Genomic DNA, 10845 nt, shown 5'->3' with positions numbered 1-10845 from the left:
TTTTAGTCTTTATTCAGAAGTTGCGAGTGCACTTGACGAAGTTCTTATCCCTTGTTAATGGCAGCACTGACACCCTTATTGACGCCCGTTGACACGCCTTTCTGGATAGCCCAGACAAAAATCTTTCGGAATAGACTAGCCCAGAAGTATTCCTCACTCTCGACGTCGAATTCGCCTTCCGAAGTGGTGAGAGCTGTGAGAGCATGAAGTAAAAATTGTTGATCTTCAGAGGTCAAAGCAGAAATATCTCCGCTGAGGGTTTTTCCAAGAGCTTCAACGCTTTTGCCAGCCTTCCTCAGAAGATTCAACTTCGCTTCTAGATAGAACAAAAAAAAAAGATTGCTGTTAATGCAGTGTCTAATATAACCTGTTACGCCCACAATACGACAGGTTGAGGGATCTACCATCCGCATTTGAGTTATTTAACGCGGCATAACAAAAACGTAGCAGCTAACCCGAAATATTTTTTAATTATTTTGGAGCGACACATTTAGGTAACGTATGGTGAGAGAGATAAAAATAAAGCAGGGTGAAAAGAACCATAAGGAAAGTAACCTCGTACCTTCGTGTGCGAAACCAATTGCTCGAATCCCTAGTTCTAACGGCAGCAGAGGCTTTTACGAGGCAGCTATACTGTCTGTATTCGCAGTGAATAATTCAAAACTGAAACACCAGTACCGCATGTCAAGAAAAAAAAAATCATGCTTAGCGGACAAGTGCTGATTCGGGTCGTTTCATTATTAGCAGTTATCTTGTGTTTCGCAATGCCGAAAAAAGTGCGCTTGATTTTTAAACCCAACTGTGAAATCACTTCCTTACGTGCTGAAATATTCAGGTCGAAGCTAACGAGAGTACTTAAGCGGAAAAGGGTAGGAATAGATGTGCACTTTCCTTTTTCCACTCACCCTTAATACGCTCGTTAGATTCCGCAAATATTATGCAACATTTAGCAACAATATACTGTTTGTTAACTTCATGTGCAAGATATATTTGATGTGTTTTTCTCACCTGCCGTCTGTCGAACTAAGTTGGGTATTTTGCGTCACGAATTTATTTGTAACAGTTGTACTTGAGGCGAAATTACCTTTGTGTACACAACAAGACTTTTCCCTACAAAAAGCTTACTTAGGAGATAAAATACGCGGCATTCGGTCATGTCATCGGTTTTGTCACGTGCTTGAACAGTTTTCCTCCGTATGTACACTTCGAGGAGTAACGCGTGGCTCAGTACAGTATACATTGAACGGATCGCTTGAAAATAACTTTTTGCAGAAGAGAGCATCGAGGCATTGCAAAAAAAAATAATGAAATTGTGTCAGGTTATGTGACTACTTGGCACGCTTATACCCATCATTAGGAATCGTACATAGCATTCATTAACAGCGAACACATATAAGCAGTTTTACAGATATCGACACAGTTTTGGTAAAATAAAAGGCACACTGTAATGTGACTAGCACCTCAGTGGTGGCTGCGACACCAAATTCTGCTGGTTTTGCTCTAATCCCGGATCTGACGTAGTCAGATATTTGAATTCGAGACATTTATGAAGGGTTTGTACATACACCAACGAAAAAAAAGTCAAAATATGGCATTCAATGATGATAAAAAAATGTTTTCAAAGCTGTTGCATGCTCACCTGGACTGATGGCCTGGCTCTTCTGGCTTCTGGTGAATACAAGAAATAAAGGAAGTATATAGATTTACTGCAGCCACAATTTAGAGAAGCAAAAAAAAAAAAGAGGAACAATCGTACTTACATTGTGGCAGCGTCTTGAGTCCAGAAGAAAAGAAAAAGAAAAACAGTTGTTTATTCCCCGACAACGAAAAAAAAACAATATCAATGAATTAATAACATAAATTGATGATCAGCAAATCGCAGACAATGAGGTTAATAGCTGCTAGTAGATATGCATGTCGCCTTAGGTTTCGATAAAAACTCAAGCTGCTGCTTATGTAATGTGCACAAACAGTCTGTAAATACGTTTGTGTCAATGTTGAGATTAGATGTGAAGTACGACTATGTTCAGGTGGCCTAATCTTTCATATTCAGGTAACATCCGATTAACAAAATAAGATATTTTACGCTGCGAGATAACAAATCGAATTTGATTTTTTTTTTATTTTTACATAGAGAGGTTCTATGCTTAGTCCAATGTTTAATGATTGCTTATTAAGAAAATTACATTCCGAGTAATAATTGGCAACATTAGATGTGGTCAATTGATAAGGCTGACAAAATTCTCGTGACTTCGCTGCCGTTAGCCAACCTATAATCAAAAAGTGTCCTGCAAAAAAGCTTACACTTTACGTCTGTTACAGCATGACCAACTACTGAAAAAAAAGAAAGCTACTATCAATGTGCTTGGAAATATTTAGAAACATTTGCAGCAATTTGAACCTAGCAAGGTACTTAACGGGGCAAAAGTCATCACTTTTGTCACCGGCCCCATTCCTTCGAGGCGCCGATTACAAAACAGAGCTGCTGCTTCGCAGACCGATCAGATTTTAGCCAATATTCACCATGTAGCAAACAAAATATGAAGACTTCAATGCGTATATTTTATCGAAAGCTTGCACTGCAGAAACATCCAGCTGAACTGAAATGCCAACACCACTATATTTCTACCTATGAGGGATACACCCTCTGATTAGAGACGTCATAAATATACAAAAATGAACTTCAAGTTCTGTGACACTATTCAGTTAGGAAAACAAACAGGAATAATTTCAGAAGTGACGAGCAAAATACGTTTTACCGATCACTTAGCCTTTCCTGCTCTCGTCGAAAGTGCAAATGAAAATAAGGAAGACCACTTGTAGGAAGGGGTAACTTACAAGAAGACGCTGACAGAGCTAGCAGAACCAAAAGCAGAGCTGTCTTCATTGCTGCTTCACGGCGCAGAAGTCTCCTCTGCGGGATATGAAAAATCGATTCAGCTATGTCAGAAGCATGTGATTTGAAAGCTTTGGGAAATTCTGGAATTCAAAATTAAAGTCAAAAGTTCAAAAACGGCACATTAGAAAAACGATTACATAATGAGTAAAATATCCATAAGTGCAGCTCCTCTAGAAGTTTCCATCTAGTTGTTTGTACCAGTAACGTTCACTTACATGGTTAAGGTACAGGCGAATGGAGGCCAATATTGGTTGCGCTGGTTGGGCGTGCTTTTATATCTAAGATGAAAGCCCTAGAGAGCAGACGTCTCCGTTATCATGAAAAGCACGCCAACATTTTGCATTGCTCAACATATTCAATTGTCGACCTCTCCATGGCATAGCTTATCAGTGCTCTTATCATGACGAGGTAACAGTGTGGACGTATCAAGTAGTTGAGGTTTTTGCTTCCCTCTATAGCACTCCTACATTCCGATGTGGTATCCAGGCTTGGCTGAATGCAGTCAGTAGGAAGATATAACTGTTGAAGGGTGCCTATTACGATCTATGTAACTTATTCTTATTATTTTTTGTAGGTTGCTTTGGTGACATCAAGGGGAATACAGTTTTGATGACCATCAGTAGACTACGCCTAAAGCCATTCCAGAGATACTGTTTTCAAGGCATAGGTTAAACTTCACTTCTTTTTTTTTTCGCACCTTCTTCGCTTTTTTTCAGTATTTATGAATCAGTTTTATTCTGCACCATTTATGGTGCTGATTATTTATGATGAACGCCTTGTCTGGATTTTTCTTTCTGTTTCTTTTTAAATACTGCGGCGTCAATTAGGAGCAACATATTTTGCACGGTGTAATAGCTAACTTCATTAAGAAAGGTAAAAACGAATCATGCGAGACAATGAACAACTTAATTTTGCAAGAGGCTGGACTCCAGTGTTCTACAATATATGATTGTGCGAAACATTTTTGCACAAACTTCTTGTCACTAGATAATGTTTTAAAATTGCGATTCAAGTTCACAGGTGACACTGATGTGCTCAGCAGCAAAATACCGTTCACAAATAGATGTTTTATGTTTAGAGACATCCACTTTGGACGTGGCACGTCAAAAATAGCAGGATCAAATCCAAGTAAACAATCGCTAAGATTGAATCCTACCTAAGCACGGTTATAACGGGAGATTGCACCGACCGCTGTGGGTTAGTGGTTTATATGCTCGGCTGCTGAATCCAACACCCCAGGTTAGACACCGAACGATTTGAGTCCGTTCTGCTCGTTGTTTTTTTTTTGAATCTGAAATCAAGACACGCGGACTTGCTTAATAGCTACCAAAACGACCAAGATATAGCTTAACTTCATAACACCTGAAGGGTCATTCCCCGACGCCCGAAAAACTTGGGAGCAGCGACCCGGAGTGCAGAGATTCAATTTTATCATCTTCATCATTCTTAGTACATAATGATGGATCGCGACGAATTTCTTCACTAGCGAGTGAAAGTAGTACCAAAAAAAAAAAACGATTACTGGAGCAGAACTTGTCAAGCTCGATGATTGAAATACTTGTTCAAGTGTAGTTGCAACATAAATGAATTTGTTTCACCTTGATTTTTCCTAAACTGCCATATATACCAAACACTGTCTGTATTTTGTAGAGTTGCTCATCACATTGTAAATAACAAGTACAACAGTATCAGAATTCCAGAGCTCTACATTCGGCTCTTAATGTCATAAAACGATTCAATCTTATTTAAAAAAAAAATTACGATAGGTTAGGTAAAAGGGCGGCGCTTGTGCGACACGTACACATCGGCCAATTTCTCTTTCAGCCTTCTACACATGCTATTTTGTTTACCGCCGGCAAAAGTATCTTTTATTGCTCAGTCTGGAACTCATAGCAAGAATTCTAGACGAATTGTGGTCCAGATAAAAGCGCAAGTTCGAAGTCACGGATGTTTACTGGTTGTTAAAGTAGCAACATCGCAAGAATAGGTCTGTTGAAATTATTGATTTTTCCTGATTACATTATACTACTGTGATATGGAGCGTGAAACAGCTGATTGTAGTAATATTGCAAACATGATAATAACCTGGCCTTTTATAAAAGGTAGAAAGTGAGAGAAACCTTTTTCTCTTTAGGAGTCGTTACGCAATAGGTATATTTTCTACCGAATGCCCAACTAAGGGAGATTCATAAAAATACCCAGACAAAAAATCAAAGCATTGAGTTACACCAACCTCCTATGTTACAGCAGATAAGAGCACTTGAGTGCGAAGAGAGAACATTGCATCAATTTTAAGACTGCATATGACTAGTGAGTTAATAATTGTTTCTAGAAGCAGCCCTTTGCTGCTTTCATTGGCACGCTTTGACCAGAATCATGATTACTGGCTCTCCGCTCTGAGCTTAACGTGCTAGGAAAGCTGTAATCAAGCGCTGCTATTATTTATGACGTCCGTGCTAAACGAAAAATAATATAAATTTTTGCATTTTTACAATAGTTTGCTTGTAGTCATTTTGACATTTTACTTGCAGCAAAACTGAATTTTGTTAGGGAACAACAGAAGCGCCTGCAGCATTGCTCACTCTGTTGCCATGTAGAAACAACTACAAAATTCTAAGGTCGAAAATACAATACAGTAATTTAGAAAAAGTGTTCAATACATGAAAACAACAAAAACGTTTCCTCGCATTTTTAGCTCGATTCTAGCGCATTTATTATCAGGGATAGGCTCAGGCGCCGAATTCTAGAAAATCGTGGTCATTGGGAACCATTGCTGAATAAGAAACGTCTAATGCAGCTGCAAGCGGCAACTTTGTAATCCTGATTGTTTGGGACATATCTCATTATGCTGACTTTCATTAGCTTCGCGACATGCCCCGGATACGTAATCTATAAGGACAACTGAAATATTTTACGCGTCGTAACTGGTGCTGAGTATTTTGGACCCCAATCACACTAGAGACGAAACCGCTGCCAATAGCCATGCCTCTGTATAATACGAATAGTGGAACGTCGTTGATTCAAACATAAGGGGCGCAGAAATTTTACGAAATGACGTAACATTCGAGTTAGAAGGGTGCTTAGTAAACACACACAATTTTCTAAGCGGTTAATTCACCGCACACGCGTGTTTTTGGATTTGCAGCGTTTTCTTAAGTCATTCGTTGGCAATCATTGCCCTTTAAAATTTTTGCGTAGCTCACCTGTGCCATGCCTTTTCCTTCCTAATAGAGAAAAATCTTGTTAATTCGGGTTTCAAACAGCCATAAAGAATGTTACAATTTCGGAATGGCCTCCAATAGCTACCAAAAACATTTCCCATCGCTGTAATTTGATCTATATCGAACTTTTGGAATATTGTCTATAGATTAGAGACCAAAAGTACGCATCAACGAAGATTTTTCCTGGCTTCATCATATACTTTTCTTTTTGCGGATTGAGGGCAATGCCGAGGATATGGCCCGAAATCATTAATGCCTCAGCAGCCCTTTTCGCGGTGTGGCTACACATGTAATGTCCCTATGATTGGGGACCTTTCCGCATTTTGAATATGCTTCATCGCAGATACTTTAAGACTTTGCTGTTGAAAATCTCGATAACAGCGCAGGGCAATGAAGGTGCAGGAAAAGCACTCGTTTGCGCCTGGTCTTCTAAAACAGCTTGGTCAATCGTGTATTTACGGAGCCAGCACAACCATCTAAACACGGTTGCCACTCGTCGATTTTTTTTAACGCTGCGCAGTGTGCGACTCAAGCATTGGAATGGGCACAAACCTTTTCACGCCTTCTATACCCTAGTTGATATGAGCACTTCATGTAAATACATTTTTCCATAAGATAAGATTTTTCGGATTACCGCATTTTTTTAAGAATTTCGAATCCTAGTCAGTCCAGAAAATCAGTCTTTGAATGACTCGTTTTGCAACCACAATTAAACAGGTTGTTTACTCATCTTGTCTTCGCCTGTGAAGTAAGCTTCGGAGTAGTACTGCGCTATTTTTTGTAACATTGAGAGAGCAACGAAAAGTAATTCAAGAATAGTGGAGTGCCTTAGTCGATTTGCCCGTTGAGAGGAAATAACAGAACATTTTGCGATTTTCGGCGTTATTCTTTCGGTCTTGTCGAGCGTGCTACCTTTAATCACAGGGATGTAGGGTTGTCTGGCTATTTTGCGCATTGATGGAAACAGACAGTTAGCAAGCACACTTCGTTCAGCATATCAAAATAAGTTTTATGCCTTTTGCCTTCGCATTGTTCTTCCTTCGTCTCCTTCCCTACGTGCGTGGCGGAAAACCGGACATTGCCCGCTTAACCTCTTCTTTCTTTTGTTGTCTGCCCTGCTATCGGCGGACCAGAACGATGTGCAGTCGTAGACGTTTGCAATCTGTCCCGCCAGAGGTGAGCAAATGAACCTTGTATAACAATCACGCGCTTTTGAAGCGTATTCGTGACTGCCAAAAAAAGACACTGTATCCTTTGCAGGGCAATGCTAATGTGATTGCATTCATTGAAGGTAATGGAACTGATGTACTAAGGCCATCACCGCAGAGTCACCAAGCATGAGCATGAGATAACAAAGCCCTTATGGAACTGGAACGTTGCCAGCGTTGACGAGATGATCATTATTATAGGGACTATTGTTATCACCAGTCAGTGTCAGTACATGTGGAGGAATGTCATAGGTAATATTTGGGCCAGTTACTGAGGTTTTATTAGTTTATTTCCCAACCCGATTAGCAACGTTGCAGTCTGCAAAAAAGAACATCCTATATTTATATGGACATCCAACAGACAAAGTAGCAATTCTATTGCAGTATGTACAACGAAACGTCACTACAATGAACTTCAAGGGTCCTTAGGAAACCGTTTTTAATGTGAAGGTTCATTGAACTGAAATAGTTGCGTGGAAGCATGTTTTCATTATAGCTCTAAGGAACATCGAGTGCTGAAATGATATCTCAGACCATTTGTTTGTCGATGCGATTATTTACAACCAGAGAACGCTGTAACTGTTCGGAGAAATTCGGAGCTTAGGACAAATGTGTTCTAGAACTCGGTCACGGTGTGCCAGCTCCATGACCCGTGACCCTTGTTGGGCATCGGTCTGCTGGGGAGCACAGACAACTGTGGTATCGGCTAGATACAAGCTCGTTTAGGCAGGAAATTCAGTTTAAAGTTCAATGACGGGCACTTTTCGTCGCATGAAAATGAAGTGCACCTAGTTATCAACATACACCTCGTTTGGACACATCGTTCGGCGCCACTGCAACATCCGGGACTTCGTGGGAGCGGCCTAAAAAGACTAGATGGACCGCCGAGCTCTTCAGTTGGCTCGGCGGTAGCATAAAAGGCGCGATGCAGAATTTCGTACTCTTCTTTGTACAGGTTAATGACAAATGATCATTCACGAGTGTTCTTAGAAGCGATTGTACCTGCCTTGTAGTGCTGCCAAGCCCCAAGTGTATTATTTATTGCTGCTATGAGTCCTCGCGAATTCCTAAAAGGAAAGGTGTTAGGCAAGGAGGCCCGTCTCCCCAGTACTATTAACAGCTTGCTTAGAGGAGGTATTCAGAGAATGGAATGGGAGCAGTTAGGGATAAAGGTAGATGGAGAATACCTCAGTAAACTGCAATTTTCTGATGGCATTGCCTTGCTAAGTAACTCGGGGGATGAACTGCAAATAATTATTGATGAGCTAGACAGGAAAAGAAGAAAGGTAGGCTGGAAAACCAGTATGAAGAAGACTAAGGTGATGTTCAACAGCCTCAGGAAGGAACAGCAGTTTACGTTAGGTAGCGAAGCACTGGGAGTGGTAGGCGAATATGTCTACTTAGGACAGGTAGTAACCGCAGATCAGGACCATGAAAAGGAAATAACAAGAAGAATAAGATTGGGATGAAGCGCATTTGGCAAGCACTCGCAGATTATGACTAGCAGCTTACCGCTATCGCACAAGAGGAAAGTATACAACAGTTGCATCTTACCTGTACTCACCTATGGGGCTGAAACGTGGAGGCTAACCAAAAGGGTTCTACTTAAGTTGACGACAACGCAGAGGGCTATGGAACGAAAAATGGTAGGGGTAACATTTGGAGAAAGGAAACGTGCAGATTGGGTCAGAGAAATAACTCAAGTTACTGACATTCTAGTGGAAGTCAAGAAGAATAAATGGGCATAGGTAGGACATATAGTGCGAACAGAGGATAACAGATTGTCGCTTAAGGTAACAAATTGGATTCCAAGGGAAGGAAAGCGTAGCAGGGGGCGGCAGAAAGTTAGGTGGGCGGATGAGGTTAAAAAGTTTGCAGTGGTCGAGTGGATGCAGCTAGCAGAGAAACGGGTTGATTGGACAAATATGGTAAAGGCCTTTCGCCTGCAGTGGGTATAGTCAGACTGATGATGATGATGATGATGATGATGATGATGATGCGTCATCGTGAGGGCTTTGCATGCTGTTGAAGCTGAGTGGTGATGTGGAGGAGAACCGGGGGCCTGATAAACAGAAACTGGGTGAGATTCAAAGCACTGTAAGGCTACCCAGACTGCTTTGAAAACTGACTGTGAGATCTTTCAGTTCAGGCTGTTTAAAAAAGAAAACAAACTAGCGGTGTTAAAGCATGTGTAATGAATAAGTGCAGAAATGTGAGGAATCGTTAGAGGTGATGCATAAAGAAATATTACATATCACTAAAGAATCGACAACCTGAAAAACAAAAGCTCTACAAATAATATTGCGACATATGTATTGAAAGAGGAAGAGAACTAGAGTGCCTCTTAGCTTACAAAAATTAGAAAACGGTGTCTTTGGGAGCAAGTTGGAATCCAGGTTTTATCTAATGAACGCAACCATCGTATAAACAGAAAGATTCTGGCAAAGAACGCTATGTCATCTTACGCTTTTATGATTTCACTGAAATAATTAAGCTTTTTCGAATTTGCCATAAGCTAAAGAACAGCGGAATATCAACAAGTGACCATTCCTTGGTTCCTATTCGCGTAATATGAAAAACATTATGGCAGTCTTTTAAATTACACTGTGGAAATAGTGATAAAGTAAGTTTAGTTTGTGACTAGCTCGAAATAATAATACGTACGCATGAGATCCCACTGTGAATATAAGGTTACCAGTGAAGCAAATCAAAAACACATTCTCTAAAACTATAGCCGGTCCGGCTGAATGAGGTTTTTAATCAAATTAGCCATTAATTCGGCACAGTTTCAATGCTGGTAGCATTGTAAATAAGGTAGAAAAAATTAGAACAATTAATCTGCTTCAGACTCCAGATGCACTAGCAATTACAGAAACGAGGTTGCACTCTTCCGTACATGACTCAGAAATCTTGCCTTCGTCTTACACAATTTTTAGATCGGACAGGGACAGCCGTGGTGGTAGCATTGCTATTGGCAATAAAGGAGTGAGGACCACCAACATTTGAGTGTAATTTGATTATTGCATTTCATTCCACATATGCTAATTTAAAAACTTCATAATTTCAGATCATTTGGTGCATTATATAGTTTTCAATTACATTTTTGCTATTAACATCTAAAGCAACTTTTCTGGTCTCGCAACCATTGACCACTGTCGTCACAATGAGAGAACTTCCCCATGTTGTCAGATATATGCTTTGTCGGTTGCACTCTTGCATGCACTCCGTGGATAGTGGTGACTGAGAGCTTTTTTTTCAGCAAAAATATTTTGTTCGCATATTCTCATGTTTCCTCTAAAAGCCTTCACTATAATATGTAACCTTAGTAATCCTCGGACTAGTTTTGGGTTTCGTCTATAGATTGTCGAGGAGAGCGAAATTGATGTGCTCATGCTGTATTATTTATGCTCCTTTTGTAAGGTTTAACGTTCCAAAGCGACTCGGGCTATGAGAAACGCCGTAGTGGAAGAATCCAGAAAGTTTTGCCACCTGGAGTTCTTTAACGTGTACTGACATC

General features: G+C 40.3%; 1 long non-coding RNA gene across 1 annotated transcript; it reads right to left on the bottom strand.

The window, feature by feature from the left end:
• Nucleotides 1–205: 205 nt before the first annotated feature.
• Nucleotides 206–2259, bottom strand: LOC146200064 (uncharacterized). Its single transcript, XR_014705154.1, has 3 exons — nucleotides 1761–2259; nucleotides 1640–1668; nucleotides 206–316 (listed from the first exon to the last, which is right to left on the bottom strand). It is a non-coding gene; the product is annotated as an uncharacterized LOC146200064 (long non-coding RNA).
• Nucleotides 2260–10845: the final 8586 nt, after the last annotated feature.

Source organism: Amblyomma maculatum, chromosome 2 (genome assembly GCF_055883805.1).
Source record: "Amblyomma maculatum isolate TAMU_Amacu chromosome 2, ASM5588380v1, whole genome shotgun sequence".
Taxonomy (NCBI): Eukaryota; Metazoa; Arthropoda; class Arachnida; order Ixodida; family Ixodidae; genus Amblyomma; species Amblyomma maculatum.
This window is presented reverse-complemented; position numbering and strand designations above follow the sequence as displayed.